Source organism: Triticum urartu, chromosome 7A (genome assembly GCF_056163025.1).
Source record: "Triticum urartu cultivar PI428250 chromosome 7A, HENAU_Tu73, whole genome shotgun sequence".
In the NCBI taxonomy this organism is placed as follows: Eukaryota; Viridiplantae; Streptophyta; class Magnoliopsida; order Poales; family Poaceae; genus Triticum; species Triticum urartu.
Window position 1 is genome coordinate 643660078 of NC_141879.1, and position 10798 is coordinate 643670875.

At 42.1% G+C, this 10798-nt stretch overlaps 1 pseudogene; it reads right to left on the bottom strand.

Moving 5' to 3' along the window:
- Nucleotides 1–1715: 1715 nt before the first annotated feature.
- LOC147960987 (uncharacterized) lies at nt 1716–2410 on the bottom strand (annotated as a pseudogene).
- Between the last annotated feature and the right edge of the window lie 8388 nt (nt 2411–10798).

The following is a 10798-nucleotide window of genomic DNA, read 5'->3' on the forward strand; positions in this document are numbered from 1 at the left end:
TAAAACAGAGAAAGTACGTGCAAAAGTACAACTTCCCTGTATACATACAGGCCGATGGATCAACCACTTGGTTTTGCATGCGCATTGCATGTTTTTGGCATCTTGCTGCATGCATGCACGTCTACCCACGCCACGTTCTTGGCTCCATATGAAAACGTCTGTTTCAGGCTGTATGGATGGAGCAGGTACGTCCACGTAGAAATTGACAACTTGCACCGTGTGGAGATACGCTTGCATGGCTATACTGAACTATTTTTCTTCTCGAGAATATAATACACTGGTTGACATGCACAAGCAAACTACGTGTGCACGTTCACGTGTGTACACATGCATAAACATAAATAATCGTAAATACCATGTTTCTTAGAAAAGGACTCTTGTGGTGCATCAGGCATGTGGTTGTGCGGGAGGGTTTCAGAGTTTTTTCTTAAAAAAGGGTTTTTATCAATTATGCTATTGGTTGTGTTCCACTACTCAGTTTTGTCATTAGAAATTTTAACTGCTTAAAAATGCCATCGCTTTGTTAGACACATGCTCAAAAATGTCACTAGACATCATTTTTGTGATCTCAAATCTCTTTTGTCATATTATAATGACATAAATACCTACGAACCAGCATGCCAGCTCTCCCTCTATCTCACTACAATAAAGTGTGGGACCCACTTGATCCCAACAGTGTTCTTATTTTCTTTAAAATTATTCGCTTTGTTACTCCTGACAAGTGGGGCCACACCTTTCATTGTGAGACAGAGAAAACTGACATATGGGTCTAGACTTATTTTTGTTATACAACATGGTCAACGAGTTTGACGTGAAAATAACAATGTCTAATGGTATTTTTGAGCAAACATCTAAAGAAACGATGGCATTTTTTAGATATCTAATGTCATTTTTGAGCAAGCATCTCATGGATCGATGGCATTTTTGAGTAGTTGTAATTTTTAATGACAAAACTAGGTAATGGGACATAACTAATGGCATAAATGATAAAAATCCAAAACACAGTACAGACGCAAGCTACACACGCGCATGTACTCATCCTTATGAAGGCACATGCACATATTTTATCTCTATGAGCACCTCCGAAAGGCTGGACCAGCATATCATCTTGAAATTTACGACTCCTCCCACTGAATACGCATCGCCGAAAATCCTGAAATAAATCTAGAAATAAATGCAAGCACCAAGACTAGAACTCTGATGGGCTGAGAATACCACGGTCCCTCTAACCATTCAACCACAGGTTGGTTCATGAAAGGCTTTAGAGTTGTTTCGCAGCTGAAGAGAGCAGTTTGTCACCTCTCCTGTCTTGCCCGCTCAGCAGTGGGGTTGGTTCATTTGGGTGCGCGCTGAACTGGATCTTCTTCCCGCGTGAGGTTCGATGGACAAAAAAGTTGGAAAAAGGAAATGGCCGCTACTATTTTTCAAAAAGCGACACGAAGAGCACGCCCTAAAAAAATGGATGATGCACTTGCTTTGTGGTTGGGAAGGCCGTGAGCAAATTGAGTTCGCAAGGTTCACCCACTCAAGGGTCAGGACGGCCGACACTAGACTTAGAGCAACTCTAGCATACCCCACAAAAGACGCGAAGTTGTAAAATTTTGGTGAGAAATGTGGGTTCGGTCCAATTTTTCGTCCAGAACAAAGCCTGCATACTCGTTCAGCCCTAAAAAATTTGGTCGCGGCACGCAAACCGCACGCCCCGGCCACTATATCTACGGTTCCGCGGCGCGTTTACGGGTCGAAACCCTATCCCCCGCCGCCGCCGGGCCACAAAATTCCCCACCCCCTTCTCCACATTTCTCGCCGCCGGCGACCACCTTCCGCCTCCAGCCGCCATGTGGGTCCGCATGTGGAGCTCTGGACGCAGCTCCGGCAGCAGATCCGGCGGCGGAAGCGGCCCCGAGCGCGAGCGGCGCGTCCAGTCGGACGGCGCGAGGAAGCGCGGGGCGAGGAAGTGGACCAACCGCGGCCTCTCGCCGCCGCCGAGCTTCCGCGTCCGCGAGACGGACGAGTACGACCGTCGGCACGGCCGTACCCCATCCTCTGCCACGTCCTTCTCCTCCGCGGCGAGATCTTCCTACGCCGGGAGCTCCTCCTCTTGCGGCGCGGGCCATCTCCCCGTGAAGAGGGAGTGGTCGGAGGAGCCGGAGGACTTTGTTCCCGTCAAGGAGGAGCCCGAGGAGCTCAGCCGCCGCGGAGTCGTCGGGTCGGAGGACTTCATCGCCGACGTCGACGTGGTTGCGGCCGCCATTGCCGAGCGGAGCGTGCGCGAGGAGGCGGAACGCCGGCTCCACCACGAGGAGCTCGAAGACCTCCAGTTCCAGCAGGCGGTCGCGGCCAACCTCGCCGCCAAGGAGACGGACGATGAATGGCGGCGCATCCGTGAGAAGTAGAGAGCGAAGTACATCGACCTCGGCAGCTCCGACGAGGAGGAATGAGCTCCTCCACCTCCTCGTCGTCCATGGCCGCGAGCTCGCCGCCGTGAGATCCCCACCCCTCTAGTACTAGTACTGATGTAGTATGTAGTATGAACTAGTGTTTGTAGTGTTTGAGCATGTAAAATATATGTAGTACGTGATGAACTACTCGCGTCCACGAGGTGCAATTTCTTCCGCGAAACTGTTTTTTCAAATTATGTAGTTTCATCTACGATTTCTGTTCGGCCGTGCTAGTTCTCGACTCGCAAACGAGATCTTCGTGAAATTGCAAACGCGTTTTGCGGGTCGAGATTTTGCGGGGTCTACTAGAGTTGCTCTCACGGGCGAGAAGTAAAAGAAATGGCTTCACATGATAACCCGCAAAAAAAAAGTGGTTTCACATGATGCGTGACTACATCTTGAAACGTCATGGAAATGGCGAGAGTCTTTGATGGGTTAGGGTGGGACCTCCTATTGGGCGTCTTCAGCGCCTTATGTAGTACGTGATGAACTACTCGCGTTCACGAGATGCAATTTCTCCCGCGAAACTGTTTTTTCAAATTATGTAGTTTCATCTATGATTTCTGTTCGGCCGTGCTAGTTCTCGACTCGCAAACGAGATATTTGTGAAACTGCAGACACGTTTTGTGGGTCGAGATTTTGCGGGGTCTACTAGAGTTGCTCTCACGGGCGAGAAGTAAAAGAAGTGGCTTCACAAGATAACCCGCAAAAAAAATGTTTTCACATGATGCGTGACTACATCTTGGAACATCGTGGAAATGGCGAGAGTCTTTGATCGGTTAGGGTGGGACCTCCTATTGGGCGCCTTCAGCGCCTTATGTAGTACGTGATGAACTACTCGCGTTCATGAGGTGCAATTTCTCCCGCGAAACTATTTTTTCAAATTATGTAATTTTATGTACGATTTCTGTTCGGCCGTGCTAGTTTTCGACTCGCAAACGAGATATTTATGAAACTGCAAACACGTTTTGCGGGTCGAGATTTTGCGGAATCTACTAGAGTTGCTCTCACGGGCGAGAAGTAAAAGAAGTGGCTTCACATGATAACCCGCAAAAAAAAAGTGGTTTCACATGACGCGTGACTACATCTTGGAACGTCGTGGAAATGGCGAGAGTCTTTGATGGGTTAGGGTGGGACCTCCTATTGAGCGCCTTCAGCGCTGCACAAGGGAAGTGGCGCCCGCAAACAGTCAAAAATAGAACGCAACTGGGAATCGATCTCGCGCCATCAACCTTCCCCACAGACAGCCTAACCATTGGACGAGCCAACTAGTAGTGAATATTAACAGTGCAAGATATTTTAAGAATAGAAATGTATACACGCTATTTATTGCGTCTTACATTGTAGCGTTTGTATTTTCTAGTTATTTGAAAACATGTTCACATATTACAATTGACATTCATGAGCATGCAAAAAAAGTTCGTGTATTCGAAAAATAGTTCACCAAATCAAAAAAGTTCATGTACTAAAAAAATTTCACAAATTCAAAAGAAGTTCATCGATTTTAAAAAAAGTTCATCAAATTTAAAAAAATGTTCATCGAATTTGGAAAAAGTTCATCAATTTTGAAAAAAAAAAGTTCATTGATTTTGAAAAACGTTCAAAGTTTTTAAGAAAAAGGTAAAAAATTTGTAAAAAGCTCATCAAATTTGAAAAATAAGTTCCTTGATTTTGAAAACGCTTCATCAATTTGAAAAAGTTCATGAGTTTCGTAAAAATCAGTTCATGGATTTAGAAAATAAATTCATCTATTTGAAGAAAACAATTACGAATTTGGGAAAATAAAGTAGAAAAGGATAGAGAAAAGGGAAAAAAGAAAAAAGAGGAATAAAGAAATGGACGAGAACATGTATATTATCATATCTCGCGAGGTGGTCGAGTTGGTTTGGTGTCAATTGTTCATAACCTACAACGCATGTTTGATTCCCAGCTCGTGTGGTTTTTTTTGCATCTTGTCTAGTGTGTTTTAGAAAAGAGGGGAAAATTGCAATATGGGCTGGCCCAACTAAGCTGCTGCAGGCGCCGGTTAGCGAAAAACAGTACAAACCTGCGCCTGCAGCACCAAATAGGAATTGCCTGGGTTAGGTTTACGACCAGAGTGTAAATTTGGGCCAGGACCAGATTTCTGTTGCCAACCCGAAAGTTGCCGGGCTCTCTGCAATAAATTGGCGCTGCTTTGGTCTCGCTTATAGCGAGAGAGCGTTCCCTCGCCTCAGTGCGATCCTAAATGGTCAGCAATCGTCAATATTTTTCTTAGTTTAAATATATATTTTGAAATTTTCTAATTTCACATATTCCAAAATCCTTATTTTCTTATAAGTACAAAAATGTTCACCTGAATTTGGAAAATGTTAAACCAGTGTAAAAGAATTCTTGGATTAATTGCAAAAAATGTTGTTAGCATTATAAAAATATTTGCGATATTAAAAAATGTTCTCGCGTTTTAAAAAAAATGTATGTGACATTTTCAAATGATATTCAATGTAAAAAATACTTTTTTAATTCAAAAAAAACTCATAACGTCCAAAAAATTTGTATGTGCCATTTTCTAAAAAACATACAACATAAAACAATGTTTGTGTAGTTCAGGAAAAATGTTTCATGTCATTAAAAAATTTAAATGAATATTAAATAAAACAATTAGCAAGAAAATTTTGCAAAACCTCTCCCGGAAAACCTCTCCCACCGGAACCCGAAATGGGCCTGGGAGCTCCTAGTGGGCACTTGAGACGCCCAATCATAGAACTGGCGTTCATGCAACTTCACTTGGGCAGGCCTAATAAAACGCATTTGCTGGTCGTAGCTTTCCTTCGCTTGCTCGTCGCACGTGGTTTGCTCGTTCATGGTTGACCATTGGCTTTAAAAAAAATAAAGATCATGAAATTGATTTTTTTGAAAAGAAGTACGTTCAAAATTTCAAAAATGTTAGTGTTAAAAAAAACTGTTCTTAAATTCAAAAAATGTTCCTATTTTCAAAAATAATTTGCATTTTTCAAAAATTTGAAAAATTGTTCGCATTTATCAAAAATTGTTCTAGAATTTAAAAAATATTCTTGTTTTACAAAAAATGTTTGAATGTTTTAGTTTCAAATTTCTGACTATGTTCAAAAAATGTTCATATTTTAAAAATTCGTTCATAAATTTTAAAAATTGTTCATGTTTTCATTTTTTCAGGAGTTTAAAAAATGTCCAAAAGTTTCTTAAAAATCGTGTTTTCAAACTTTGTTCAGGAAGTTTCAAATATGTTCACGTTTCCCAAATTTTGAAGAAATGTTCCTATTTTAAAAAATTATTCGCATTTTTCAAAAATTTCGGAAATTGTTTGCAGTTCTTAAAAATTGTTCTGCAATTTCAAAAAATGCTCTTGTTTGACAAAAAATGTTTGAATGTTTTCTTTTCAAATTTGTGACAATGTTCAAAAAATGTTCATGTTTTTAAAAATTGTTCATGTTTTCTTTTTTTTCAGGAGTTTGAAAACATGTTCACAAGTTTCTTAAAATTCGTGTTTTCTAATTTTGTTCAGGAATCTTCAAGTATGTTCGTGTTTTGGAATTTGGAAAAATGTTCCTGTTTCAAGAAAATTGTTCATGATTTTCAAAAAATTATCCTGTTTTTCAAAAATATTATAGTTCTCCAAAATATTTTTCACCATTTTGGCAAGTGCTTACGTCGCACGGAACTTTCCGTTTTTGAACAAAAATTGCTTCCGAAATTCATAAACTAATTGGGATCTGCGTAGCGTGTTTGGTTCTTAAAGTTTGATACTCCATCATTGTCAAAGACGGCTTCTAGCTCAGCTGGCAGGAAGGGAGCTCCTATCGAGATATACTGACTTGAAACAGAAATTTCTTGGTAACTGCTGCTTCTTTGAAGCAAGTGCTTTCGGGTTGGCTCTTCTGATATGTGTATTTGCTACCCATACGGAACAATTTCATTGATGAAAGATGGATGGCTATTCTCCACATTTGCCAGCACAATGCACTTTTTCTTCTATTTCGTGATTCCTTTCTTTCTGTCGCCATTTGAAAATGGATTTCTCCTCCTGGTTTTAGTCACACACGTCTTTTCCACCTAGGAAGGATGCCCCTACGATCATTCCATGCTCTGCCTTCGCCCGAGCGGTCCCCAGGGAAGGAAGCCAATAATGGGAGTGTCAGGGCGGAACTTCATTAATGAAAGGATTTGCACTGCCCCACGAATCCGTTATTCCTAAACGAGTCATGAAGGGAATTACGAACATACCTTGTCTCCACATTGGATCCAGAACAGGATCAGAGGGATCAAAAACTGCTAATTCGTATAAAGCCATTGAGCCAGCCCAACCAGAAACTAGAGCTGTGTGCATTATATGCACCGCAAGCAATCGACCCGGATCATTCAATACGACAGTATGAACATGATACCAAGGCAAACCCATGGAAATACCCCTTTAGCAAAGAAAAATAGACACTCCTATGCTAAGTGTCTTTGTTTGGTTTGATTTCTTGTGAAAGCGGCTAGCCCCATCACTAAAGCATGCCTGTTCCATATGAAAGGTGATGTAGGTAGGGCTGGTAGGGGAAGTAAGAAATAGGTGAGACTCGTTAATGAAACTAGCCTTCAGCCTTAGATTTCTAAGTTCTGTTTCCACCATTACTAGTGTTTCCTTGCTTTTCACAATAGAAAAAGATCAACTAAACTAAACCAGAGATTGTCGTAGAGATTGGCAGGACTGGGTATTATTCTGGGCGATGAAATGGATGGAATTTCTTGAAACATAACTCACTTCACTTATAATCGAATTTGGAAAAGGGAGACTAGCTACTGCAATAAATCAAGAAGAAAGCAGGCACAAAAGAGAAGCTCAATGAGAGAGATTCTAGACCGGTCATGGTCGGGGCTGATCGATCGCTCCTTAAAAGGGAGTTAACTGCTTCGAACCATACATGAAACTTATCTCATAGAGTGAGCTAGCCCTAGATAGCGAAGGATAGCTATTGACTTATTGGGAAACCCGCCTCCAATACATGCTTATCCCAGACCCCCTATTCCTTCATTTTAGGTTTTCATGGCCGATTCAATAACATAGTTCGCACACCTCTTTTCAATTCTCTAGAGATAGTTGTCATTTATCTCTTCTTCCGGTCCCTCCTATTTGGTTGGAAGATTCTTGCTCCAGTTGGGAAAGCAAGGGCCCTAGTTTCGTTATTGAGTCTCGTTATGGTCGAATATGAATGAATCCTGGAATGGAATAAAAACATGAGTAAAATGCATCGTAGTCCCTCAATCGAACAGTCAACTAGTTCATATCTAACCTTATGTATTATTTTCCCGCACCTTAGCTTCAAATAATTGAATGAATGAGTGCTATTTCAGAGTTCAAGTTTAGGTATTAGCTCGCTACAGTTTAGTCAGTAGTTCTGTCCCTTTGTTCGGTGAACTAGTTCTGGATATAAGCATTAGAATGAGAGTGGCTACGTATTCGGATTACTTGACTCGCTTTCCTGTTTCCGAATCCCTTCTTTCATACAATCCTAATTCACAATCCGATTCTTGCTCGATTCTATAATGAAAAACAGACCTTGTGCCATGGATTTGATGAAGCTTGAAAGGACTCCCCTTGTTCGAAGCCAAAGATAAGAAGCATACGGGTGACAACCCCAATCCTTATATATCAATCCAATTACCGGAGGAACGAAGAACTAAGTTTGCCTGACGCCCGAAAACAACTTGTTTGTTTTGGTGGAAGAGGAAGAAATAGAGAAAGATCGCCGCTTTTCATACGCTAATTCGTGATTCAAAGTAGAGCGAGTGAGGGAGCTATACCCGGGACTCAATCAACATATGCCAAGTGTTCCGTAATCTATGGGCAGCACTCCGTAGGAATGTTATAGTCTAGGCATGTCGTAGTAGTCATTAGACAGAAAGAGGAGAAACTTAACATGTCTTATTCCGAATTCCTGCGGTTGTCATTATGTTCCAGCAAGGAAATAGTCATTCTTTCATCCGAGCATTCGACTAACGGCACAGATTTCTAGTGCTATAATAGAAACTGCCCTTAACGCGCAAATGAAAGCCCTCACAACACTCTTTACCTGCAACTGCTCCCGCTTATGGTAGTAGATAAACAGGTGGTGGACATGTATCTGCAGCCTCTGCTGCTGGTAGATTGACTGTTTTATATGGACTGAAAAAAACGGAGGGTAGTGCTTGAGAATGCTACTCTATTCCTGGAATTAGCCATCCCCTTCTTTGACTATTCGACCTGCTCCTCGAAGCAAGGAAGGGAATGAAGATGGCATTGAATTCCCTTTCCGCAAGAAGGATAGGAGTTGGCTTACCGCATCTACCTTCTCATCGCGGGATAAGGGCTGGGGCGTTAACTTAAGTACTAAAGCTGCTGGAGCGGCTGCCTTCGTTGATTCCCCATGAAGGAATCGGAATATCGCTACTTCCCCTTACTGCCCTAAGCGGGGGAGATGGATTAAAAACCTTGTGTGAAGGAAAGGCTGTCAAAGTCGTTGACCATTAATCCGGTTGAAGGACAAATGGACAGTGAATCAACGGAATCGAGTTGTTCTAAGGATTCGGATTCGGCAGTCGAGACATCTATATCTATGGAATTTCAAAAGAGAGAAAAGGATCCGAATCCGACCCGAGGACGAGCTCAAACCTTAGGGTTTGAAAAGAAGAAGTAAAGCTCTCGTTTACTTCAATCAAAAAAGGTAGGTCATAACACAGATTGAATTAGACCTTACTCAATCACTCATCGCTGGAAAAAGTAGAGCGATTTCCTTGCAAAAAAAGCACGAGCGAGATATTCTTCCTTAACAGGGATCTCAATTGCGGGAAGAAGTACAAAGGGCAAAGGCAGAAGTGGAAGGGTCAAACTCCTCTATCGGGGAAAGACAGGAAGGATCAAAGTGTAAAATCACTTGTTTGAAACATCTATAAAATAGAAATGGCTATTAGAAGTTGTATTTTCGGTGGTCAAAGGGAATGAATCAGAAAAGAGGGAAGCGCTCTCAAGGTAGAATCAGTTCCAGGCAAGTATGTCCATTGAAAGGAAAGAGTCCCTAAACAGACAGGTTTTCAGCAAATAAGACGGGTCCTGGTCTTCGGCAACAAAAGAAGCCGAAGCGAGAGCTCGATCAAAGAACCTTTATAGATCCTCATCATCCTCAGGTTCTGGATACACAGCGAGAAGGGAATCTTCCTGTTCGAATGGAAGATTTTCGAAAGAGAGGGGAGAAATCAATCACATGCGTGAGCGGATCGAGCTATTATATAATAAGTAACGGCTGAAAAAGCTATTCTTGGTAGATCCACTTGTCAAGGCGTGGAAAGCCGTGTTCCTTCTCAGCTCACGCTTTCCTGATTGATTTGAAAGACCCTACACACCACCGTATCCTTGGCTTTCTTCCCACTTTCAAAGAACTTGCTATCATTCTTTCGATTCTATCTCCTCGCTTTAGGTCTTATGCTTCTTATTAAAGGGGTTATGCCACTCCGAGTCCATCAGTGTTGAAGGAATGGACAGAGACAGGCAAAGACAAAGTACTGATTTTACTACCGATAGAGAGCAGAGCTAGAGACAAGATGCCTAGGACCTGGAGGAGATCCATAAGAACCAAGTCGTGGAGAAGATAGCATCAAACTGGAGATAATAAACCTAACTCTCCGTGCTTTAATCGAGAATGGATACAGGGTCGTTGAGCGAAACCTTTATTAGGGGGTAGACCTACCTTGTTTTGTTGACTTATTGCTTTCCAGCAAAGCGTGCCGACCCTATCTCTAAAGCACCAAACTTCCACATTTTAGGAGATGCCCTATCTTCCCTTAAAGAGCCATCTTATTGAATAGAGCTGTCACTCCTTACCTTACCTAAGACCCCTTCGGGATATCTTTTGAAAACCTTTTCTCTGAAAAGAAAAGATGTTTGCGATCCCTTGCCCGCTCGATTAAAGAAAGTGGGATCTGGCCTTGCATTTTTTAGATAGGGCTCCCTCACGGCATTCTTGCTCTTGCATTTGAAAGTCGAATCAGGATTCCATCTAGAGAAAGGTTCCGAATGGAACTAGTGAATGTGTATGCCGAACGTAGGCAGGTATACCTGACCTTTGATATTAAGCTATGATCTCTCTTATCTCTCTTGAAGTTCCCACAAAGCGACTCTGAACCTAAGACCGGGTTGTGGGATGTCTTTTGATATTCTAAACTAAGAAAAACGCAATTGGATTTCTTTTTATATCCCTATGATAGGAAATGAAAGAAAAGGTCGAGCTTAAGCCGATTTCATTGCAGAAAGAAAAGAGGCTCGCCCATTCCCACCTGATACGTCAAAAGCAATTGACTAATAAGGGGAACCAACCAGTCGA